Source organism: Suricata suricatta, chromosome 2 (assembly GCF_006229205.1).
Source record: "Suricata suricatta isolate VVHF042 chromosome 2, meerkat_22Aug2017_6uvM2_HiC, whole genome shotgun sequence".
NCBI classification, from domain to species: domain Eukaryota; kingdom Metazoa; phylum Chordata; class Mammalia; order Carnivora; family Herpestidae; genus Suricata; species Suricata suricatta.
In genome coordinates, this window is record NC_043701.1 from 100,386,612 (window position 1) to 100,413,898 (window position 27,287).

Below are 27,287 nucleotides of genomic sequence, written 5' to 3' on the forward strand. Positions count from 1 at the left end.
GTCATTTACATGACATCACTCTACAAGGCTGCCTACCTCTGCACTGTTACAGAAAAGAAAAAGATTCTTCCCCCTTTAAGCTACCATCAGTTGGCCGCCATTACGCTCAGTCAAACCCAGTAGACCATCATGAACTAGGGTGGATTTGTTCCTTTCTGGGCTGGACTGTGACTTCCTAGCACAGCTTCTTTCTGTTGGTTAACAAACATGGCCATTCTGTTTTTCACTTTCTGGTTCTGGCCCAAGACTCACGTGTATGCTAATTTACCCCTAAATTTATTTCATAACCTCAGTAACTCAACACTGTCCATATCTTCCCCTAACATGGCAGATACATCAGTGGGACTGTCTGTCACTAGTCTGCCTTTTGCCCCAACCCAGAATCATGATGATGTGAGCAAAGAGTTTGGTTTTGGGTGTGTAGAAATACAACTTCTGGTGGTACTTTTTACTTTTTTCTTTTGATTCTACATTGAATAATTTTCTGGATAACCATCAATTCATAAGATTTGGTTATTAATCCTGAGAGCATCTTCTGGGATGGTTTTTCCTCCAAGTTGAATAAGAGCATTATTATGACATAATGTTTCAAAGATATATTTTCCAGATATAAAATTATGGCTTCATTTTTTCCCTTCAATACTTTAAAAATATTACAGCACCATCTTTTACCATCTGGTGCTACAGCTTAGAAACTTTTCATCAGTATAATTCCTACTAATTTCTGTGATCTCTTCTTTCTATAAAGTTTTAGAATTTTCACTTGTCTTTGGTTGTTTTAACTTCACAGTAATCCATTGCATTCAGGTTTTCTTGTATTTCTCTGTGTAGATTTTAAGTGGCCAATACAGTATTGCCATTTTCCTGGGACTGAGGATGACCCAGGGGATTAATGACAGGCTCTGGGACCCAGATCCGCCATTTGCTAGTAGACCATTGATCCATGATGTAAACACTTCATGACTCAGTTTTCTCATCTGTAAAATAGATCTTAATGAAATGAAACTGTATATCTAACAGCTTTGTATGTTTCCCAATATTCAGGGCTTCCTTCCTTCTACTTCTATTGTGTTTATGATTTCTGTACTGTCATCTCATCTTGTAAGCACCAATTCAGAAGGTAAGAAAATTTAAAAAGTGCAGGGGGAGCATAACTTGGTTGAAATGGTAGAGAAAAAAAGGGACATTGCTGGGTCTGGTTCCTTATAATGGAAGACTATTTCCAACATAATTAATTTGTAATTTTTAAATAAAAATGCAAGCCTGAGAGACTCATTCAGTTAAGTGTCTGACTCTTGATTTTGGTTCATGCCATGATCTCATGGTTCATGGGTTCGAGCCCCACATTGGGCTCTGTGCTAACTGTGAGGAGCCTCTCTTCCCTCTCTCTCTGCCCTTCCCCCACTGTCTCTCTCTTTCTCAATAAATAAATGAACCTTGAAAAATGAATGAATTAATTAATTAAATGTAAAATACAGAAACATTTCTTAACAAAAATAACAAATGCCATTTTATGTGTTTTTATATCTCTTTATGTATGTTTATGATTTTTTAATTTGACTACCAGATACCTCTACAGTTGAAGCTGTAGTGAGTTTGAGAACAGCATTTTGGGAGCAAACATAATAATCCCTTGAATATCTCCACCCCCAGATGTTCAGTCCTTGTGTGTGCACTTGGGGTTGGGGGAGGTTTGGTGTGCCCACCCTGTCCACAGAGCAGCACTCCATTACATTCCTGGCACCTGTTCTCTGAAATGCTTTTCTGAGCTGGGATTTTTCATCAACACTGGGGCCGATCTCACTCACATCACGTCAGTGATGAAGGACTATTATTAAGAGCATGGGTTACTTGGAAATTTCATAGCATTTGAAAGGCACATAATTCAAAGGAGAAAAATAAGGCAGATTCTTAGAAGAGGTTTTCACCATCAATCATGATTTCTTCATCACCCACTTTATTGAAAGACACACACTTATTAAATAAGCTAAACTATTCAGTTCAATGGGTTCACAAGTTTTGGTGCATTTTTCTTGGGAACAAAGGGATTTCTTAATGGTTCTATGATTTTTCTCATAAAAATTTAGTCATTGAACATTTTCAATTAGCCATGTCCACATTTCATCACATCACAGTTAATATATTTTTTAAAACCCAACATGCAGCCCAACTCAGGGATGGAACTCACAATCCTGCAACCAAGACATAAGCTGAGATCAAAGGTCAGACACTTAACTGAACGAGCCACCCAGGTGCCCCCAAATCACAGTTAATTTTTAAAAAATATTTATTTATTTTGAGAAAGAGAGAACGTGAGAACAGGGGAGAGGCAGAGAGAGGGAGACACAATCTCAAACAGGCTCCGCGGTGTCAGTGTAGAGCCCAAGATGGGACTCGATCTCACAAACCGTGTGGTCATGACCTGAGCCTAAATGGAGAGTTGGACGCTTAACTGACTGAGCCCGCAGGGTGCCCCACAGTTCATCTTAATCAATCTCTTTGGGCTGCAAAGGCCTAGGATCCCTCCATTAGCCACAGTATTCACACTTCCTGCTGGAATTTAGCTTCTCCCTGTATGGACCAGTCATAAACTCTAGTGTGCGTCAGAATGGGCTGGGCTTCGCTTCACACTTAGGGTCCAGGCGTTCTGAACTGGCATGTCAACAAGCCTGCAGTTGGTGCTGGTGTCCCTGATCCAGGGACTGCCTAAGTGACATGTGAGTTCAGGTGGCCAGCATGGTGCTGGCTCTGGGGGGGGGGGGGGGGCGGAGAATCTTCTGGATCATTTGTCTAAACCAGGACCACAGAGGTTTGCAGTATCCAATCTGTTCCTCAGCTTTCAGTTTCCACAGGCCGTAGATTTGTACGCATTACTTCTACACCAAAGGCCTCCTTGGGTCCATTGTTTCTGATCATTTACTGCCTTGGAGTAGAAAACATTCTTCCACTGCTTTGGGGCCACAGAAAATTAGAAGGCCATGTGAGGCTCCTGCACCTAAGTACACCCCTATGGTGTATTTCTATTCTGGAGTGTTTTTTCTCCACTCCTCAGGTTCTTATTGGTTGGAGGACCCAGCTTTCTGAGGTTGGGGTCACTGTCCATTCTGGGGCAGGACGACGGATGCAGGGCATAAGACCTTCCTTCTCAGAGACTGGAATTCCTGGGGGTCCATATTCAATACAGGGAGTGGAAAGTGTTGGTCTTACTCATCATGAACCTCCTCTGTGTTTCCTTTTTTTACGTTTCAAGTTCTTTTGTGTCTAGAAAAGTCTATGGTTTACTACTATAACATATTTTCTTTCAAGAAATAAATGCCAGAGTCTAAAGGAAAGGAGATTAAAGACACTAGGGATAAAGCAATATTGATATCTCTGTAACGTTATTAGTCACACTGGCAGTCAAGGCTTGGCATTGCTGACCTGCTCAAACCTGTGCTCCAATCTAAAGAGGCTCCCTAGTTCTCTTTCCAGCAGTCAGCATTTTTCAGGCCATAGTTTGGTACATTGTGTTATAAATGTTGAATAAGACGAAGGGGAACATGGGGAACTTTGAGTTGCAGTCATTTAAGAAGCTCTTTCCAGGGAAGAATCATATAGGTCTTTCTAAAAAACATAGGGTTTCAACCTTGGAACATGAAGGGATGGTGGCGGTGGGAGGATGATGGTGCAGGTGGAAAAGAACCATGTGTCTCTATGAAAGGAGTTCGGGAAATGACCCAAACTCCCAGATGGAACAGAGGAGGTGACGGGGGTGAAGTAGTTTTCCCAGTGGCCATGCTGCAATGCAAACATGTGTGGGATCCATGATCTCAGGCCCCACTGTCCCTTCCCATTACTGAACAAGCAAATGAGTGTGTGGATGAATAAGGGTACTAAAAATGGGGTGAAGTAGGCAAAATCTGGAAATGTCTACTCACAAAGAAAAATGAAGAAGAAAGACAGAACAGAAACTTTGGAGATCAACTTGCATTGAAGGCAGAAGGAATGGGAGTGACCAACCCCTGGAGTTGAAATTCTAATACAATTCTAGTAATTCTGTAGAGACCTAACAAATTCCAGGCACTGCGAGGGGTCCTCCATGGCCATCGTTCCATCTGCCTTCTGCTCCCGCCCTCTGAGGAGGGACCTCGGACCTCGTCATGGATTCAGATCCCCCAAAAGATTAGGAAAATGGAGGAAAGATTAGGAGGAAAATGGCAGGACAGCAATGTCCAGGGTTATCCCCATATTTTTTGAGAGGCCCAACTATTTACAACAACCCATTTTTTGTTATCCTCCAAAGTATTTTCACTCCACAAATCATGTATGGGCATTTGAGACAAGAAAAAGATAAACAGATTTAAGAAGGAAAAACAATCACTTGTTATTTTCAATCTCACTTATAAGGGACGGCCATTGCTAATATGGTAAAAGCGGGAATTGTGAGTAACTTGTTCTGCAAGTGTTCTGCAAGGTGAGCAAATGTTTCTATTAAATTTTAAATGGATAAATGAACAATGTCTTGCAATACAAGTAATACCGATGACGAATGTCACATGATCACAACTGAGTCAATGGTTCCTCTCTCTCTCTCTTTCTCTCTCTCTCTCTCTCTCTCTCTCTGCAGGATTATGGGTGATTATCTCCCATGCTCAGAGACTCGCCTCAGACCATCGTGTTTAGCAGAAATCAGTGATTTTTCAGAACACTGGAAGGCACCCACAACTGGCACTAGTGTATTTTTTGTCACTTCAAAGCACCTAGGGACAGTCTTTTGCTTTTTCATACAGGAGTGAGCTTAGGAAGGCTTTGCTTCATTCTAGGTCATTGGCTAGGTTCCTTGTTAAAGTTGCATGAAAAGAAAAAGACTCTATTGAGCAATGATTTTGTTAGTGATAGCGAAGGTCATCTTACACAATAACCTTCCTTTTTCTTGTCTCCTTCACACCAGCCACAAAAGATTTCAAAGGGAAGTGCAGATTAATTTGCTGATTTTCTCGATATTTTGTATTTTCTTTATTATTTTGTATTATATTACATTATCATAATCATTTTTATTGAATACGTTTGGGTTGTGGAATAAATCATCGGAGTTCCCATGATCTCTTATGGGGAAATTTGCTTTGATGAACAAGTGCTTTGGATTACAAGCGTGTTTAAAGGATGAATTGTGATCAAAAACCAAACTTTTACTGTATATTGATGTAAATTTTTGCAATGTACATTTTTGCAATTCTTCCTATGATAATCTATGTTTAGGTAAAGGAATGCATAAGTGTGAATGTGTTTGTAAAGTATATGTTTGTAGATAAAGACAGAGAAAGAGAAAAGAAAAAGATTATATGCGTATCCTTAAAGATTAGTGATGTTGAACATCTTTTCAGATGCTTATTGCTATTTGTGCATTTTTTTCAGAGAGAAATGTCTCTTCAGGTTCTTGGCTCATTTTTTAAAATCAAGTTATTTGAGTTTTCTTTGGGTGTTGTTACATTATAACTACCAACCGATATATGATTTGCAAATATTTTCTCTCATTCTGCGGGTTGTCTTTGCATTCTGTTGATGGTGTCCTTTGATGCACAAAAATCTCTGAATTTTTATGATGTAGTCCAATTTATCAGATTTTTCTTTTGTTGTCTGTACTTTGGGAGTGGGGTCATATCCAAGAAGTCATTGCCAAATCCAATGTCATGAGGTTTTCCCTATGTCTTCTTCTCCGACTTCAAATATATAGTTTTAGCTTGCATGTGTACATCCTTGAATAATTTTGAGTTAATTTTTGCATGTGGTGCAAAGGAAGGATCCAAATGCATCTTGGTGTGTTTCATCATGTTGTGCTTTTATTTTCATTTGTGTCAACATATTTTCTAACTTTCCTTGTGAATTCTCCTTTGATCCATTGGCTGTTAAAGACTGTGGTTTTTAATTTACATATATTTACATACATATACCTAATTTACATGTATTTGTGGGTTTGGATGATACTACGATTACTAGACAAAACTGTAAGAAAATAAAACCTCAGTGTAGTTTGTCATATTAGAAAATTATATTTAAAAAGCATGCTGAAATTTCTGAGCTTGACAACACCAACGGACGGTTAGCATTGCCCTTCATGGTGAAAGACTAAACGTTTATACCTGAAGATCTGAAATGATATCCATTTGTCCACCATCTCCATGTATCTGGCATCAGACTGGAGATTTCAGCTGGTGCGATATGTCAAGGAAAGGAACGAAAAGAGGCAATCCGAATGGAAAGGAAGAGGTAAAACTGCCTCTAAAATTCCTATGGATCTGTGCTGTCATTCCCCTGGAGGACCGGACAGAGGCACCAAACCCCTTCCTTGTCTTCCCTAGACAGTCAAGTACCATTGGATCTGCTGGGTCACGTGGCCAGGTGGCAGAGGAGCTCTCACGGCAGCCTCCTGGACGTGTGGCAAAGCCTTCTCTTGATCTGAACACCACTCGAAATGAACAACTTTGTGTAAGTTGATCAATAGTTAGAATAACGCACCCAAAGGAGGAAGACACTGTTTCCAAACATCATAGCAGCTTAATTCTTAATAATCAAAGACTGGAACCAGCCCAAATGTCTATCAGCAAGATAACATTCTTCTAAATGGTGGCAGATGTCATTCTATGGAACAAAAGGGGGAAATAAACAATAGTGAGGGCCAAGGCTGTCTGATTACTGTAATAGGGAATATCGTGGGACTTGCTGTGCAAAGAGATGTAGCAGCAGCTAACAAATCATGTGGCATGAAGGGTGATGTAGATTAAAAATGACCAGGGTCTTGCTAGATGTGCATGAAAAAGTCAAAAGACGGTGATCAGAAAGCTTATGTTATGCTCTGCCATAGAAAATCTGGACCTTTCTGTCAGTTTGCAGATCTCAGCCCGTCAAATACAAGGATGCCCATGTGTCTTTGACAAAAAGATATTCTCCCCAGTCCTTTTACAAAGGGCCATGGCTCTTTTCCAGGCTAACGATGCTTTGACAATGCTGACTAAGCAAAAGTTTTAAGAACGGATGAGTATGGGGTCTCAGCTAACATTAGTCCAAGGGGCCCAACTTAATCCCCTGGCTAAGGTAGGACAGCATGAAGGCCGGGTGATACACAGAGCTCTAGAACAATTTATAGTAACTGTGTACCCACCATATTCTTAAGAATCTTGCCCTTGAGTCTGTAATTAAGGCACATATTCTTAACAATGGGCAAGACCTTCAGACTGTGTCTCTGAGCTCTCACATAAGAGCTCTTAAGGAAGGCAGGTGTATGAGATTGCTAAGGTCACCAGGAGAAACTACCACCAACTGGTTGGTTTAAAACTACAGAAATCTATTCCCTCACATTTCCGGAGGCCAGAAGTCTAAAATCGGAGTACAGCATGGTTGGGTCCTTTTGGAGGCTTTGAGGGAGTGGGACTCTGCCCCAGGCTTCTCTCCCTAGCCGCTGGAGGCTTCTGTCCATCCTTGACATCTGTTGGCTTGTAGATTCTTTACCCCCAAACTCTGTCTCCCTCTTCCCATGGGTTCTTCTTTCTGTGCCTCTCTGTTTCTATGTTCTCTGCTTATAAAGATGCCAGTCTTGGATTAGAGCCCACCCTAATCCACAAAACCTCATCTTACCTTTATTAATTACATCTGCAGAGAGCTTGGCTCCAAATAAAGTCACATTCTGAGTGTACTGATGGATTAATTTGGGGATACACTCTTCCACCCAACACAGGGGCCTAAGTGGAAGTGCCTGAAACTACCCAGCTTCATGCAGCAAAAAGAAAATATCAGGAGCAACAGCAGATGGGCTGCAAGATTTGACAAACCATGTCCTGTTGGCCACAGTTTTGAAATAAAGTTTTATTGGGATATTCATTTGTTTATGGATTGTTTATGGCTGCAGGGTTCGGCAGTGTGGCAGAGGCCTTAGAGCCCCCAAAGCCTAAATTGCATCTGGCCCTCAACAGAAAACCTTCGGCAACTCAGGACTCTGAGGAAGCAAGATGGGTAATTGACATGATATCCCATCCAATTCGCCTTTCTGACTCTCGCTAAAACCAGAGGAATTGTAACAGAGAGAGGAGGATTATTGTAGATGTAACTAGGTAGTATTGCTTTTTCTAATCACAGCCACCATGCTGATGTGGAAGTTTACTGAAGCAGATCAATACAGCTTCTGGCATTCACTATATAACCATTGATCTGCGAATGTGTAGTTCTTGATTCACATCATTAGGGTTGATCACAAGCAGTTTGACTTTGTATGGGAAACTCACCAGTGTACATTCACTACCCGCCTCAAGCAGAATGAGCTGTCCAGAACTCTGTCACACACTCGTCTTGAAGGATCTTGTTTTCTCAATATTCTGTAAAGCTCCGAGTTAGTGCATTACCCTAATGACGTCATACACTAACTGGTGAGTGAGAGGCAGTAAGTACCATTAACAACCTAGCATGGAAAGACACCAAAAGGAATCACTGCCCAGCCTTGTTGTTCCTGCTGTCCAAGTTTGGGGCTGCCACAGTCTGAGAAATTTATGTCACTAAAATTGCCAAGATGACCCAGGAATGATCAGATTCACCCAATCATATACATAAATGTTTGTAAACAGAGCAGTCCCAAATTGTATATGTTCATGTGTAAGCACCAGCAATCCAAACGACATGATGAAATGGTATATTTGAAATTGGGCCCCTGGGTGCACAGAATACTTAAGGATAGGGTGCTTGGACTCCTTTATCCCCCTCTTTAAAATTAACCACCCGTCTTTCTTAGAAGCAGTAATTGACAAAAGAGCATTGTTACAATCATACTCTGGGTCCCTCCCACCAGTGGGATTAGGAGATGAACTCTCCTGATCACAAGGAACCCGCGCTGTTATTGTACACAAACGTCCAGACAAATGTCAGGAAGCCGGGGCATCCTGTGTCTGAGTGACATCAGGAATGGTGAGTTCGAGCAGAAAGATGTTAAAGAAGGAAGGTGTCTGTGGATTCAGTGCCCTTTGGGGTAAAGTCCAGACTGTGTCTCAATATAAGCAGCCAAGAGCAGCCAGACCACTGGGCAAAGTCGGGTGAGGTATAGAATGGGCATTTCAACCATGGGGGCTGTTGCTCATTGCATTGACCTGTTTGCACTCAGTATTTGCAGACACGGTGGCTGGCCACCACCTTCAAGCAGATGCGTGGTGGATTCGACGTGTGTCTCTACTTTCCCACAAGATGAGGAAGAGCATCTTTTAATTAATTAATTAATTTATTTATTTTTGCACAACACTGAGGCCAGAGCTGTAATGATGGAGGCTGAAGACTGGGGAGGGGGGGTGGCAGGAGCCTTTCTGAGTGATACAAGGGTGGGCTATGTCAGACACCTCTTCCATAACCCATCAGACTCCCAGCTTCGCTGGTCCCTTCTCCCCACCTCAGCCTCTAACACGAACATCCTGGCACCTGTTCTGGGACTTCGCTGTACACACCGTGGCATGGAGAGCTACCACAGTTCTCCCTGAGTCGTGCACACTCATCTCTGAAATGCACGGTGGTCAACACAACAAGGGATAAAATAGAGACAGGGGACGGTGCCTAACTTGCCATAGTTTAGGCAGATTAAACCATCTGTCACCCACCCATATGGTGGCCAACTGGGTGCTCTTAGACATCAGTGGATTTTTTTTTATCAAACTCTGTTATTTCCTCATCTGTCACTTACTTCATGAGGTCATGTTTTCCAGGCTACGTACCATATCCAAGTCTTTTTTGAAGATTCTGCTTTTCAGGGAGCACAGTGTGATAATAGTGATTTACTGTAAAATTGAAACAAGCCAAACATTTTAATATTACATAATATATTTCAACTATGGAGAAATAGCTACACACACACACACAATGGACACACACACAGAAACAGAGACAGAGACAGAGAGACACAGAGGGAGGAATAGAGATAGGAGCCAAGAAATATATGTTCCCAGATTTTATATTAAACTGTTATGTTTTTATCCGTGGACAACAGGCTGGTTTATGGGGAATGTTAAAATTTTAAAACATTTCTGTGTAGTTAGAATACTTTGGTAAGGGGGGGGCATCTGGATGGTTCAGTCAGATAAGCATCCAGCCCTTGATTTCGGCTCAGATCATTATCTCTAGGTTCCTGAGTTTGAGCCCCACATCAGGCTCTATGGTGACAGTGTGGAGCCTGCCTAGGATTTTCTCCCACTCTGTCTATCTTTCCCCTGCTCTTTTTTTCTCTCCCTCTCTCTCAAAATAAAAGTAAATACTTAAAATTCTTTTATTTATAGTTTTAAAATTTATTTATTTTTGAGAGACAGAGAGGGATAGAGCATGAGCAAGGGAGGAACAGAGAGAGAGGGAGACACAGAATCTGAAGCAGGCTCCAGGCTCTGAGTTGTCAGCACAGAGCCTGACACAGGGCTCAAACCCATGAACCATGAGATCATGACCTGAGCAGAAGTCAGACACTTAACCGACTGAGCCACCCAGGTGCTCCAATACTTAAAAAAAAATGTTTAAAAAAGAATACTTTGGTAGGATCAATTCATTTCCTGGGAAACTAGAATTAAAGTGAGAAAACATGTGGCTTAGGTTTCTAGGACAAAAGCAAATGGAATGAGCTAGAGATTATCAACTAAAGGTATAGTAATATCTATCTGAATGCTTGAATTGAATCATCCTTCACCTGGAGAGGAGGTCATGAAGGAAAGGATAGTTCTTCATCATATTCTTTTGCTTGAGAACTATTCTAAATCATTCCTTTTTTTTTTTTAATGTTTATTCATTTTGGGGAGAGAGAGACAGTGGGAGCAGGGGAGGGGCAGAGAGAGACAGCATCCGAAGCAGGCTCCACCCAGCCAATGCGGACCCCCAAGAGGGGCTCAAACTTGTGAACTATGAGATCATGACCTGAGCAAAGTTGGACGCCCAACCAACTGAGCCACCCAGGCGCTCCTAAGCTAAATCATTTCTATGTATTCTTCCCGTTTTGCCACACCATAGCCCACAGCATCTGTACCACAAATCCGAAGAGCGGAGCTTTCGATCCAACTGGTTCCGACGCTACGCTCACGCCCTTAGAACTTCAAGTCTCATCAGGCCAAGTCCAAGGGTGAAACGTCTTGAGCTTGGGACACGGGAACGGTTCCATCAAAGGACTATGTGAGCTAGCATGAAAGCCACGCGATCCGAGGATCTGAGAGCCACTTCGAGAATTAGGAGATTTGTGGTGCCGTCTCCAGGGTTTTCTTAATTAGTTTTGTCACCTTGAGCAGTGCCGACATCACCTCAGTTGTTAGCTTCCTCACCTGTGAAATTAGGTGTTTGACCCAGATTTCCTTGGAGTTACATACCCTCGGGCTCTAACATTGTATGATTCTGTGGATAAAAAGCAACATCATCTTACAAGCTTTTAGATGATATGGGTGAAGCAGTTGCAAAAAAAAAAGAAAACTCCTTGTGAGAATTCAGCAGGGGTGGTTTAAATGTTTTTAGCATATGATTCTTCCATATTGATAAGAAAAGAAAAGTCACCACGAATGGTAAATGTGTACAAGGAAATCCAAAGACACACTGACGATCAAACCAAATTAAATTGAGGTTACAAAACAGAGAGAAAAGCTCCTGGAGCTTTAGCCAAGATCAGGAGGAGTGTTGAAAAAGGAAAGCCCCTGAGACAAGATAAAATGATTTCAGACTTTCTTTTCCTTTTTTTTTTTTTTTTTTTACCAATGAGATTGTATTTTTTCCATTCCCTGACAACCCTGAACTATTTTCTGTTCTTACATGCATCTGAAATTACCAATAGGAATGAAAATATCTCTTCAAAATCCTCAGGGAGCAAATTAATTATTTCTTTTCCTCTGCCTTTGTGTTTTGATGTGAGAACTATTCTTTGATTTTTCCTCAGGCAGTAATTGTCAGTGGGAGGTGTGCGTGAACATACTGGGGAACGAAGCATGCTTTCAGATAAATTCCCAGGTCCAGGCGGAGAGGGCAGCTTGCGTGTTTTGTTCTTTGTGGGGGTTTCAGGAGCGCCTCACTCCCAGTGGGCCCCTCCGAGCCCACGGAGCTGACTCTGGCGAGTCTCAACTTCGAACGGTTCATCTCCCTTTCTAGCAGTTACCATGCACATATTTTTAAGAGGGAAGAGAACCTCTGCAGAACCTTTTAAAGATGCTACATTCAATTAGCAGTGAGTGATAGTGCACCAGAATCCGGAATCACAAAAACAAACATGCTGGTTAATTAATACAACAAACATGCTGAAATCTGCTATGTGCCAGGGATGGGTGAAATTTAACTTTCCTAGTCAACAAACTCTCAACTCTGGCCAGAGGAGCACAGACACAAACAATTAACCACTGTAAAACACAGTGAGGGACAGATCAAGGGGACATGGTTAATGAGGTGTAAAGATGTAGATGATTTTGCACCGGGCTGAGATAGAGCTGAGTTCTCCCATGTTCCAGAGCAGAAGAACATCCCGACCTGGAAGTCCTGTGGAAATAGTACCTGGGAACGACCAGAATGAAGGAAGTTGCAGAGAGAGTGGTTTTGGAGACCAGAAGTCAGCACCGTCTGGTAAACCAGGCCCCAATTGTGCAAATGTCCGGTTTGCTACATCAAGTAGTCTGGTCTGCTCTGCAGAACTCAGGGAGCCATTTGTGTTTTCAGGTTGGGGAGCAGTTGTCATTCAATGGGGTCTTAAAGATTACAAGTGATGTCAAGGAAATACTTAAACATAGATTAAAAGGAACAACAGCTTTGGAAACCAGAAAAATAACAACAACAAAAACCTGTGTTCACATTTTAATTCCTCTAATATTCTATGGGACCCTAAGTGCATGACATAACCTCTGTGTGAATTAGCTTAATAAATCGGTGCCTCAGTTTCTCATCTGTGAAACATGGAAACACACACATGCAAACATGTAAAATCATAGTATTTTTTGTCTTTTGCAAAATGTATGTATTTTTAAAACATTTTTAGTGTTTATTTATTTTTGAGAGAGAGAGAAAGAGTGTGAGCAGGAGAGGGGCAGAGAGAGAGGGAGACACAGAATCTGAAGCAGACTTCAGGCTCCGAGCTGTCAGCACAGAGCCCAACACAGGGCTCGAACCCACAGACTTCAAGATCATGACCTGAGCCAAGATCAAGAGTTGGACGCTCAACCAACTGAGCCACCCAGGCACCCCTGCATGTATTTTTGAGAGTCAGATAATGCATAGTAATGTGATGTGCCTTTGCATGACATACACTAGGGGCTCAGTAAGTGTGTGTGTGTGTGTATGTGTGTTTCCTTTGACCAGTATTTCAATCACTAGAGAACAGCAAATCAGTTGGTTGGAGAAGCGTTACAAACAGAGCTCTGCCAGTAACCACTGTCCAGGCCAGAGTGGCTGTGTGCAATCCTGGCCTGAGAAGCTCCCTCCTGCTCAAGTGAAATCCCCGTGTTGGGCCAGATTTCGTCCTTCAGCTGGGGTCCCCACCAGGCACACTACCACTGGGAGCACCCTCTCCTCGAATGGCTGACCACTGATCCAGGAAAGGGTGACTGTCCCCAATGGCTCTTCCTTGTCTGATTTCATCACGTTATAAAACCATCCATGGCCATGAACACTGTCAGTCTGGCATGTGCCTATCTCTTCCCCAGGCCCCTCAGCCATCCCCAAGATGCCTGTAGCCATTGTGTGGAATCCTGATTCTTGTCACTTGTTTTCTGACACAGAAGAAATGCTCTCTGGCTTCTAGTTTGTTTGCATGTGGTCACGGAGTCATACAATGCCCAGCATTTGAGAGTCTACTGTTAGTCAAACTGAGATTAAAGTCAACACTCAAACTTGGGGCACCTGGGGGGCTCAGTCGGGTGAGGGTCCAACTCTTGATCTCGGCTCAGGTCATAATCTCATGGTTTGTGAGTTTAGCCCTGCACTGGACTCTGTGCTGACAGCTCAGAGCCTGGAGCCTGCTTCAGATTCTGTGTGTGTGTGTCTCTCTCTACCCCTCCCCTTTTCAAGCTCTGTCTCTCTCTCAAAAATACATAAATGTAAAAAAAATAAAGTCAACACTCACAGACTAATAGATACAAATTATAGAGAGGTAAATTTTTTATTTTTTTAAGTGTTTTTATTTATATTTGAAAAAGAGTGAGCAGGGAAGGGGCAGAAAGAGAGGGAGAGACAGAGAATCCCAAGCAGGACAGAGCTGTTAGCACAGAGACAGACAAGGGGCTTGAACTCACGAACTGGGAGATCATGACCTAGCTGCAGTCAGGCGCTCAACCAACTGAGCCCCCAAGGTGCCCAGAGAGATAATAGATATGGAGGACCAGATATAAGGATGAGAAGCAGCTATATATAAGCATCACGTGTTGGCAGTCCCAAGGAGCCATATATTAATTCTAAAGGAATCTAGGAAGACTTCACAATGCTCTACCTATGGGTGGAGCTAAGCACAACTGATAGCCCTGGAGTGGAGGGCAGAGCAAAGACAAAAATGGACACTGCCAAACAAGAAAAAAGTCAGCAAGAAAGGTGAGCTGCACTCAAATGGGTACTGAAAATGGCTGTTGAGCCAATGGGCAGACAGGGGTTTTGGGGGCCTGACACTAACTTGCAAAATATTTCATAGCTAAAAAAGTGCCACAGCAAGTTCATTTGACTTTCAGGAGCTGCTTTTAATAATAGTATTGATGCTACTCTATGTGGAGTCCCTAACATGTCTTACTATTTTACATGCAGACTTGGCACAGTCTTTATGTAGACATTATCCAGGTTTAGTGTTGAGGAAAATGGGAGCAAAGGGTCAAGGGACTTGCCAAAGATCAGACAGAAAGAGAATCAAAACAGGGAAGCGTGTGAGCCCCATTTACCTGGCAAGGTGTGAGCTCTGTTTATCTGGACAAGACTGTGCTCTCTCCATCCCCCTGGTCCACAACCTTCCCTTCCTGGTCAGCCTTCTACCTCATTGTGTTAGGTGCCCCAAAGAGCTCCACTGTGGTCAGCTGGCCAGTCTAGATCTTGGCAGCAAGGAGGATAATTTCAGGCTTCTACAGGACAGACAAACAACGGGAGTAAAATTAAAACAGATTTATCTTCACCAGCATGTGTTGCTGGGGTCCATATGGCTGGAAAAGAGTCCTAAGATTTATCTTAATGAACATATCAAGGAAGTTAAAGAAAAAACGAGAGAAAAAAAAAACCTCAGTGTTTCAGGAATAGAGCTCTACACAAGTCCATAAAGTTGATTTATAAACCAATAAAAATGCTTAGTGATTAGCCTACCTATCTAGTTAACTACTAAGTATTTGCCAGTGATTTACTGCTTGAATAAGTCCCATCCCCAGTAACACAAATAGAAGTTTAATTTTAACTAATCCTTGCATGTCACGCCCTGTCTATGAAATCAAAACCAGTACTTCGACTTTCTATGGAGGGAGTCTTGGCATTTATCCAGGGGTGGAAATGGAGCCCAGCTATAAATTCAAGATCTGCCAGTTTGCTAGATATTTATTCCAACAATATTTCATATCTAACAAAGGAAAGTATGTGTCATCTTGAATAGTTTGACATTTACTGGTAAGGCTGTGGTCTTGCTTGATGGATAGTAAAGAGAATAGATCAAAGAGTGAAACAGAAGTTATTTTAATCAGTAAAGCACTCTTGCATCCTGTTGTTTTGGATAAGATTAAGTATTATCTACTAGTGACAAATCTGCCTATTGGAGAAATTAACAAGTTGCATTTTCTTATGGACTTGAAGGCATGACTTAAATTTCTTGCATCTTAATTGTTTCATCACTTACTAGGAGTCATTGTTTGGCAAGTCAATTAAATCTTGGCTTTCTCACAGACAAAATCCAGACCATAACGCTGACCTAGGCTAAGACGCAAATGAGCTATTGAAGAATTAAGTACTTTATGAATCTCTTTATAAAGAAAGAAAGAAATGCTAACAGTCATTCCATTGTCATGATAGCCACTGTCATGGTCAGTCATTTCAGCTTTGATATTCTGAGGATCTGAGCTTCCCAAATATGCTGGTGGCTCATGCAAGAAAAGGGAGGAACATACTTGTGGAGTAAGTGCCATGGGTGAGTCCCATACACATCCCCCTTCCTCTTATCTATATGTCATAATAGTCCCCTTAACTATTTTTTTCCATTTCTTTAAAAATGCTAGAGTCCCTAGGTGGGTCAGTCAGTTGAGCGTCTGACTCTTGATTTCAACTTGGGTCATGATCTCATGGTTTCGTGACATGGAGCCCTGCATCTGGCCCTGCGCTGACCATGCAAAGCCCGCTTGGGATTCTCTCCCTGCCTCTCTCTCTGCCCCTCCCCTGCTCATGCTCTCTCTGTTTCTCTCAAAATAAATAAATAAAACTTAAAAAAAAAAAAAGCTACAGAGATCAAATAACACAACCAAGTTTACACAGGAAAAGCCAGAGCTGAGATGTGAATCCTAAAGTTCTGCCATGACCCTACATCCTTCCCCTTTAGTGTTGACCCTGTGAACCCCAATATGTCATATGTCTGGAACCTGGTTCTGCACCCAAAAAGGATTGTGCCAACAGGCTGACTGTTCATTGGATGTGTCAACCTGTCAGCACTTTTATTCTGTGTCCAAGACAGTCCCTTACTTTCCAAATTTAAGTAGTACTTCTTCTCCCTAATTATTTTGTCACGTATAACTTAACACAAGACTATAAAATACATATGGATCTAACCATTGATGATCATTAGTTTCAAGCTTCCATATATTATTCTATAGAAATAGAGAAGATGAATACATATATATTTAAATCCTTTAGAAACAAAATTTAATCATGTGACACAAGCCATTTTATTACTTAAGTAGCAGCTAATTTAAACTGATTTTATCTGCTCTGCTGACATCTGCTGTCACCTGCTGTAACAGCTTGCTAAACACCATGAACACAGAACTCATCACTGCTCACATTCCACTCATATGAAATCAGAAAGAGACACAATGACCTCTTCCAATTATGTCAAGAGTTAGAGAGAGAAAGAGATTTGCATCATCCACAACTCAACATTAAAATCCATATTTGACAGTCTCTTTCTCTTTCTTTCTTCCTTTCTTTCTTCCTTTCTTTCTTTCTTTCTTTCTTTCTTTCTTTCTTTCTTTCTTTCTTTCTTTCTTTCTTTCTTTCTTTCTTTCTTTCTTCTCTCCACTAATTAGCTTCCCAGCAACAATTTTATCCTTCTAAGATTGCACTCTGGCTCTTTGAAAGCCTCTGTTTTGCAGAGCAATTCATGGCCAGCCTGATCCTCAATAATGGGGGTCACCCAGTTAAAGGGACCTACTTCCTTAGAAGGGCCCTTCCAAAGACACCTCAGTGATCATTGTTTCTTGCCTCATATGCACCTTGGAGCCTCACTCATCAACAGCTGATCAGATTATTACTCCCCCTCACTGTTCTCTCCCCATGTATTTATACTTTAGACAAAAGTCTTCAAACTGTGTTTTTCAACCCCCCAAGTGACAGGTTAATTAACTAAGCCTGTGAAAGAGCTAATCATATTCCATAAGATAATAAACAAGTCAAGCTGGAATAAGAAATATCAAGAAGAGAGATACATGCTCATAAATTCAGAAAACAACAGAGTGTAATGACTTTTTCAGCAAGAACTGATCAGCATGGTAAAGAATATCCAAATGTCAATGTGATTTTATGGCTTCTAACCTAGAGAAAATTCAACAGTTCATTCTTAGATCTAGAAATCATTTCCAACAAGCTTTTTATCTATGGTTGTTTCTATGACATAAGCCCCACAGGGGCTCTCCTCATTTCAGTTGTCACTTGGACCCTTTCTAACACTTTCTGAGTCATCCTCACCTTAAGCCACTGCCTCTTGGAGATGCTTGTAAACACAGACCCAATTACACCACTTAGTTCAGCATCTGGATCTCCAGTGACTTCCTATCCTTGATATTACAATTAAAAAGCTTCTCAAAGTCTGGTCGAAATCTTTCTTTCCAGGTCCTTGTCCTTCCGTGTTTCTTTCATGCCCTTTAATTGGCAAAGATTATACACCATTGTCTTTCTTTTGTAATCTTTCTGCATCCTGGCCTTTGTAAATGTTCATTAGTTTTTCTAGAATTCCCTTTCTACCTTTCTCGTTCCATGGAGATTTCTTCTGACCCAAAGACCCAAATCTATTTTGACCATATTTTGTTCTATTAAGGTTGATTCCCATTCTTCCTTCTCCCACCAGGTCACAACTTGCCTGAGGGCCAGAAATTGTACATTGTATTTCCCGCCATCCCAAGAGAGAATACAGGAATATAAGAAGGGAGTAAAGTGAATTGATTTGTCATATTTCCATGCAACCGAAATTCTTTGGGGTACTAATTTATCTCCTTACCTATCATCTAGTTAGCTAACTAACTAAATAATAGATAAGACAATAGAACAATGCTCAAGAAGATGTCACAAAGGAGAGACAGTTGCTTATAAGCTATTAAAGGGGATTAGCATGTAAATGATCAAAGTATTTGTCTAAACCAGACACGATTGAAGTGCTAAAAATGTTAAACACCAAGAAAGAACATCTCCACTGAGCATCAGCATAAGATGTTTATGGAAAAGGTAGCAGTAACGATGAGTCTTAAATGGTAGACAGATAGCTTTGAAGCTCAGAAGAGATGTCAAGACATTCTAGGTCATGGATGACAGGAACCTGAAATGCACAGCGCTCTATGTGGAGATGGCCAGGTAATTCGGGGCAGGAGGAATGTAGCTTCAGCACATAGATATGAGAGCACATAGCCTCAATTATGTTCCTTCCATGACAAGGTCCACACACAGGGGCGCTGCCCCTTGGTTTATCTACTTGCTTCAGCCAGGGCTGACCTACTTTTCAGTTGTCATGCTGAATACAAAGCCAAACAAAATATGCAGCTTCTTTTCAGGATAGGGTCTCAACTCCATCGTGTCGGTCTCCCTTTTTGAGTAAAGTATAGTATACATCCCCTGATGCTTCCTGAAATACAACAAAACTGTAGACATGTTTTTAAAAGTCAATCTTAGACATAAAAGGAATAATATTGAAGGACTTTTTTTTAAAATCTAAGCTTATTTGTTTAATTTCAGAGAGAGAGAGAGAGAGAGAGAACAAACACAGCAGTGGAGGGTCAGAGAGGACAGACAGAATCCCAAGCAGGCTTCGCACCATCAGTGCTGAGCTGGACGCAGGGCCGTCTCATGAACTGTGGCATCATGACCTGAGCTGAGATCAAGAGTCCAATGCTTAACCAACTGAGCCACTCAGATGTCCTCTGAAGAATTTTTGGAATGAATACCTAGACACACATACAAACACATAAATGATGCTTTGGCACAACTCACTGGAACATGTGATGAAGTCGTCAGAAGCTAAGACCCTTGTAGAATTATTGTAGAAAGACACCGTTCTAAATACTCACTGAGGGAGCTGTATTCTGTCAGCAATGAAAGTCTAAGCAGTGCCTTGACTGTAGGTGAGGGTGTTTTCCACAATGTTAAATAGCCTTCATTAGGCTCTGCGTGTATAGTAGACTTCTCCCCTCAATTGGGGGTAGCTGTCTTCATGACGAAATGAGAGCATAACAAATAAAGCAAAATGCACTTTGTCTTTATGGAGAGAGAATTAGGTTCTAGATCTCATGGCATTTCAGGTATATCAAGCCCCCATAGGATAGTCTAAAGCTCTAAAAAGACATGGGATCTCATTTCTTCTTGGCATCAGACTGCCCTACACATTGCAAGAGGTTCTCCAGAAACTTCCTCCAGCCCAACAAGTGCACTGAAATTTAAAAGAAAAAAAGGAAGTGCTCAGTGGTTGGCAAAACAAGATTCTTCTACTAAATATACTGATCTTAAGGTTCATTCATTCCGTGTTTGTTAGTAGTTTGGTCATTGCCAAATAGCATTCCATTGAGTGAGCAGAACGGTTGTGATTATTCAGGTTTCTGTTGACAGGCCTTTTCTGGTTTGTTTCCAGTTTTTGCCTATTGTGAGTAAAGCCTCTGCCAACATTCATGTGCACATCTTCCTGTGGAGAAGTGAGGTACTGAGTCAACTAAGTGTTTAACTTTATGGAAAACTCTCAGACTTGTGTCACATTTTATGCTCACAGAAGCTCAGCTGTTCCACATCCTTACAAATACAGTAAAACCTTGGATTGCGAGTAACTTGTTCTGTGAGGCTTCTACAGGATGAGCAAAGATTTCTATCAAATTTTAAGGTGAAGAACAAATGATGTCTTACAATAGGCATAGTACATGACCATGAATGTCCCAGGATCACGACTGAGCCAATAGTTCTTGAAATTCACCTTGAGATACAAGTGTTTTGGAGGACAAGCATGTTTCCAGAGTGGATTACACTTGTGAACTAAGGTTTTACTGTATTTGGTTTCATCCTGCCGGAGGCCTGCTCCAGCTGGTCCAGGGCTCCCTGAAGGGGTAGTGGGAGACTGGAAAATGGGAGATTCAAGCAGTTACTTTCTTTCTTGGCGTCATCCTGGCATTATCTTCTTCTTCTTCTCCTCCTATTTCGCCAGGTTTTGGGCCTTTATTTATAAACTTATGACATCAAAAAGTGGAATTTTTATATATAATTCTCAGTGATAAAGATGCTTTGAAAAGGGTGCAGACACAGGTTTTACAGAGGCATTTCTTCAGAACTATTCTAATTACAATGAGGGAACTTACACATCATAGGATAACAGGATATTCTCAGTGAAAAGCAGATAACATACACGTTTGTTTGAACCGGTAGTAAATCTTACAACTAAAAAGATAGCAGGATGTTTTCAGTGAGAAACAGATAGCAAACACATTTTATAACAATGATGCTAAAATTCAGGCAGAAACAGGGCTAGGAGGCATTCTATTTGGCTCACTAGAGGAAGAATATATTCATGATGGTTAGTAAGTAAACCTTTTGTCAACCTTGTTCTTTGATGTTGAAGGTGTAAGCGCCATAGGTGCTCTAGAAGAGCCGGCCTTTGCCTATGAGTTTAAGTTGTAACTACTCTTACCTATCCTCACAATGGACACCAAATTAGCATATGTATGCACAGTAACTTATGCCTGGTTCTTGTTTGTTTCTATCTCCTAAATTAGGCCTTTTCTCAGGCCAGGGTAAACATTATTTTTGTATCCTTTAACCTCCTTTATTCTCTGTCTTAAGTGTGTGAAGCTCAATAGAAGAGCCTTCTGACAAACATCTGCAGTGCTTTGTTTAACTTCCTCTTCATAGAGGTGGTAATATGCTTCTTCCCATGAGGTATCTGGGGACTATGGGTCTGATTTGGAACATTGTGAGGCCTAATCAATACCAACAGGCTTAATTTTACATGAGCAATCAGTTAAAGAAGGAGATGCCAGCTTCCGTCACCTGTGGCAGGAGCCCTGCAACGTCTACCATTTCCTTACTGTGACCGTGTCATCCAGCAAGGCTAGTGCGGCTCCCAGCATCATCCATCTTGTTATTAATTGTTGTTAATGTTAGCGCCTCTAGTGGTTGAGTCATGATACTCCATTTCCATTGTAACTAGTGACTGGCACCTTTTAATGTACTTGTAGATCATTTGTAAATCTTCCTTGATCAAAAAACTGATGAAATGTGGATGCAAGTGTTTTGGTCCCTTTTTTAACTGGTTGGGTTTTTGCTAAGGAGTCATATAAGGTTCCTGACATATTCCAAATACATCTATTTTGTCATATGTGTATTATGAATCTGCCTGCCTACGAATGGTTGGCCTATTTATGATGCATTCTGCTCTCTTGATGAACCAATTGTTTTCACTGATAAAGTTCATTATGTCATCTTGCTTTTTCTTTTAGAGCTTAAATGCCTAACGAATTCTACGAAATCTTTGCCTGCCTCAAAATTGAGAAGATATTGGTCTATATTTACTTGTGAAAGCTGTACATATTTATCTGTTACATGTGCCTCTATGAGACATCACAAAGTACTTCTTTTTTTAATGTTTGTTTATTTTTGAGAGAGAAAGACAGAGTGCAAGCCAGGGAAGGGCAAAGAGAGAGAGAGAAGGAGACACTGCATCTGAAGCAGGGTCTAGACTCTGAGCTGTCAGCACAGAGCTGGATGCCAGGCTCAAACCCATGAACTGTGAGATCATGACCTGAGCAAGAGTCAGACACTTCACAGACTGAGCTCCCCAGGTGCCCTGTGAAGTGCTTCTTTGAATGATGTCAGGTATGTTATCAATATTCATCGCTTTTCCACGTAGGTGGTCAGTTTTCAGAGCAGCACTTGTTCAACAGACCTCATTACTGGATGAACAGCTTTGGCACTAGATATACATACATTTTTTTTAGTTTTTTTTTTTTTAAAGAGTGAGCAGGGGAGGGGCAGAGAAAAGAAATTCCATGCAGGCTCCATAGTGTTAGCACGGAGCCCAACATGGGAGACTGGAAGCCACTAACCATGAGATCATAACCTGAGCTGAAACCAAGAGTCTGATGTTCAACCAACAAAGCCACCCAGGATCCCCGGCACTATACTTTTAAAGCAAGTTAATAAAAAAGTATGAATCTATTTCTGGGCTCTATTCTGTTCCATTGAGTTTTTGGTTATCTTGAATAATGTACTTTTGTAATAATTCTCCTTATCTTGTAGTGTAAATTCTCCAAATTTGTTTTTGTTTTTTTTAAAGATTATTGGGTCATTTACATCCCCAAATGTTGGATGGAATCAGAATGGCATCTTTGTAAAGTTAACAGGGATGTCAGTGGGACCGCATTGAACATACACACCACTTTGGGGATATTGTCATATTACAACATTGGGTCGGCCAGTCTACAAGTGTGACTTTTTGTTCAAGTTATTTAGGTTGTGTTCAGTTTATTCTAGCATCCTGTGTTTTTTAGAGCACAGGTGCTGCACATATTTCATTCAGTTTATTCCTAGAAATTTTATGTTTTTGATGCTGCTGTAAATGATAATGTAAATTTCACTCCCAAGTAGCCAGCGTTTGCTCTTATATATTGACCCATATCTTGCTCTTTTCTCAAAAAGTTGTGTAAGATTGGTATTCATTCATTGTCAGTTACATGAGAGAGTTGATCACAGAGGCTGTCTGGACCTACAATTCCCTTTGTAGGAACTTTTTTTTTATTTAAAATTCTTTTTGATGTTTATTTATTGTTGAGAGAGACAGACAGAGGGTGAGTGGGGTAGAGGCAGAAAGAAACACACACACACACACACACACACACACACACATACACACAGAATCTGAAGCAGGCTCCAGGCTCCAAGCTGTCAGCACAGAGCCTGGCACGGAGATCATGACCTGAGCGGAAGCCAGAGGCTCTACTGACTGAGCCACCCAGGTGCCCCCGCTTTGTGGGAACTTTTTAATGGCAGACTGAATTCCTCTAGTAGATAGAAGCATAATCCACTTTGCCATTTCTCTGACAGTTTTGATCATTTGTTATTCAAATACTTGCCTGTTACGGTATTTACTGACATATATTTGTTTCAAGTTTTGTTTCAGTTCCAGGTCTGTAGGATCAGTGGTACACCATCCCTTTTTCTCCTGGTCTTGCCGCATTGCATTTTCTTTTTTTCTTAATTAGTTTAGCACGGAGTTTGTTGGTTTTATAAATATTTTAAAAGAACTGAATTTTGGTTTCACTAATACTCTGTGGTAAAGTACACCATTTCAAGTTTTTGTTACTTCCTTCCTTAATTTTTCTTGGGGTTTACTTACCATTCTTTTCATATCATTTTTAGGTCGAAGCTTGGTCATGGATTTTTAAAGCGTCAAAATCAGAAATTAAGGCTGTAAATTGTCCTGAAAGCACTTCACCTTTGCTTTATCCTGCAGGCTTGGCTGACGGTGTTTTTAATTACCATTGCATTTTTTTTTTAATATAGAAAAACGTTACATCTTTTCCAAGCACTTGCACATTTCCCAGATATCTTTGTGTCATGGTCGGAACACACCCTCATTCTTTGACTCTGTTGGGAGGCTTATGCACCTTTAGGCCGCTCCCATCTTTTCCGTGAATGGGTCACTTTCTCATTCATAAACAGACCTTTTTACATCAAGACCTTTCCTTTCCTTGTTTTCTATGAATAGCAGGTTCAGACTCCTTATGATCAGTGCATACCTGGCTTGTGTGTTAAGACCCTTCTTCTGTGAACCTACTCACGTCTATATTTACTACATGCAGGAGAGCCCCGTGGAGCTGGGTCTTTCCCTCGTGACAGTTTCTGCATTTTAATTGAAGTGTTTAGTTCATTTATATTTACTGGTATTTGCACGGTTGGATCTGAGCTGACCATCTGTATTAATCATGCTTTTTTCCCCCTGCATTCCCGATGTGTTAACTTCTGAGGCGGGGATGGACTTGCCTCCCAGGGCTAGACGGCTCTTAGAAAACAACTCCCTGAGGAGCTGCGCTTTCATATGTAAACCAGGGCAGACCCTACACCCCTCCTCCTCTTCTAAGGGATTTCACCCTCCGGGCCCACCCCGACCCTTCTCTGCTCACTCCAGAACCAGGTACTGGACAACTAGGGACGTCCCCTATGTCCCAGAGCCCCCTGGAATCATTTGCACCAGCCAAGCTTAGACCGACCAACGTACTCTGTCGTGTCTGCTCTCTTCCACGGATACCACAATAAAAGCACCTTCCCACATTTCCCTGGACCTGCTGACCAGCCCTGGTGCTTGCCCTTGGGGTACCTTGTGGGCGCCCCTATTGTGAGTCACAAACTTACCTTTAAAAAAAATCTTGGTTTGCTGATGGAAACATACCTAAATCATCACAAAACTGGGATCATGAAACCCCACCTTGTTCTAGCACCCTCTTGTTGCCCTTTTCTGCTTTCTTTTGTATCCGTCATCTTTTCTTTCCTCTTTTCCATTTGAATCCCTTGATGGGCTTATTAAATACACTACTTTGTTTCATCTCAGTGCTTGCTCTGAGGTGATGGCAGCTGAAACTTACCCCAAAAAGCTTTAAATAACTTCATTCAGTTTCACCTGTAATGGAAACTTGCCACATTAAATGCTTATTTTCCCCACGCACATACTTTCTGCTCTTACTGTTTCACATTTTATTTCTAACGATGTCATAAAGCACCAACTGCAGTGCTATTTTATGCGCTTTACATTGTACGTAGGCATTTAAAGAAATGAAATGCGCAAGGAGATGCTCTTTCATTTTCTTTTAATTTTTTTTAATGTTTACCTACTTTTGTGAGAGAGAGAGAGAGAGAGAGAGAGAGAGAGAGAGAGAGAGAGAGAGAGCACGCGCGAGCGAGCAGGGGAGGGGCAGAGAAAAAGGGAGACCCAGAATCTGAAGCAGGCTCCGGGCTCTGAGGTGTCAGCACAGAGCCCAATGCGGGGCTCAAACCCATGAACCCTGAGATCATGACCTGAATGCTTGGATGCTTAACCAATTTAGCCACCCAGGCACCTCAGTACCCTTTCATTTTTAAACACAGATTTATGGGTTTTCATGATCCTCTTTTCTCCTCTAGATTTAAGTCTTTATCTGGTTTAATTTCTCCTCAACCAGCCACAAATCCTTCTGCTGCTGACGACTCTTTTTGTTCTGATTTTTCCTCATTTATGAAGCCTGATCTCGAACCTTCAATTGTCAGCCCCCAACCCCCTTGCCCCCGCTCAGCAGCTCCACACTTTGTTTCTGGGGTTTCAGCTCCTTCCTGCTTCTGTACAAAGTCAGCTGTCCCCTCCTCTCCCCCCTCCCCAGGGGCATGGGATTCATTGTGTATTTTTTTCCTCTATCCCCTTTGAGATCTGTCTCTTTATCATTGGCTTTCAGCAGTTTAATTAGAGCTTGCCTCAGTTTGCTGCCTTTTATTTATTCTGCTGGAGTTGGTTGAGCTTTTTGGATATCCGGTTACCACTTTGCATCAAGTTTGAGAAAATTGTGACCAGTGCTGATTAATGTCTATTTCACTCAATTTCGCTCATCTTTTAGAAGCCTTAGCATTGCCCCTTGGGGGACAGAGACTCTCTGGACTTTTCAAGATGCTTTTCTCTGGATTTTAATTCGAATATGTTCTAATGATCTTTCTTCATTATGATTGATAATATGAGTTATCAATCAAGCATTTACTTATGCTTCATTGCAAATATGTTATTTTCATTTCTATAATTTCCATTTGGCCCTTTGTATTGTTTCTATTTTACTTTTTTTTAACTCTATTTATTGTGAGAGAAGAGAGAATGTGTGTGCTTGCGCGTGCATGTTCATGAGGGAGGGGCAGAGAGAGAGGAGAGAAAGAGAAAATCTCAAGCAGGCTCCACTCTGTCAGCAGAGAGACTGATGTGGGCCTCAAACACACAAACCATTGTTATGCCCAAGATATCAATATCGTCCCCCAAAACCAGAGACCACCAGGGAGACCGAGTCACGCATGCGAAAGCAAAGGGCATTTATTATTACAGGCTTATAAGCTCAGACTCACAGACTTCACCAGTGAAGTGGATCCATGCCGAGAACCCCGAACAAGAGTGGGGTAGGGCTTTAATGAGTTTTGGAAATGGGGGATTACAGGAAATTGTGACACAGGTACAGGGGTCCAATCATTATAGCATAACATCATTGGCAGGAACTTTAACCATACACATCGTCCAGAGTGTTTGTTACTTTTGGTGGGACCCAATCACAACATTTAGAGTGTTAACCAATTACAGAGTGGACCCAGGACCCAGGACCCTCACGTAGGGTGTAACTAGCCTTAAGCAGTAAGTGATTATAGCTTCTATCTCTAGGCCTGCCCTTAGAAATGTTAAGGGTGTTAGCTGGCCTTTCCTGACTGGGTGTTACAAGGGTGTCGGTCCTGCCTTGAGCAATGTGTGCCCTTTTATTGTCTAATGATTCTGAGAAACCAACACCTAGGCCTCCAAGGTCATAGGGGAAACTTGAAGCCTGTCATGGAGTCAGTTGGATTCAGACCTGCATCCTAACACCATGAGATCCTGACTTGAGCCAAAACCAAGAGTCAGACGCTTAACCAACTGAGCCACCCAGGCGCCCATCGTTTCTACTTTAATTTTAAGATTCCCTCTTTCTTCCCTGATTAGACTGATGTTTCTTTTAACATCCAAACATATTTTTGATAGCTGCTTTCAGGTATTTATCTGTTATTTCCACATTTCCATGAAGTTTCTATTGACTGACTATTTTTATTTTTTTCTAGTTATGGGCTAAATTTTTCTGCATCTTCACATCTACTAATTTTATTTGTTTTTTCAGCTCGGGATTTGGGGTGTTATC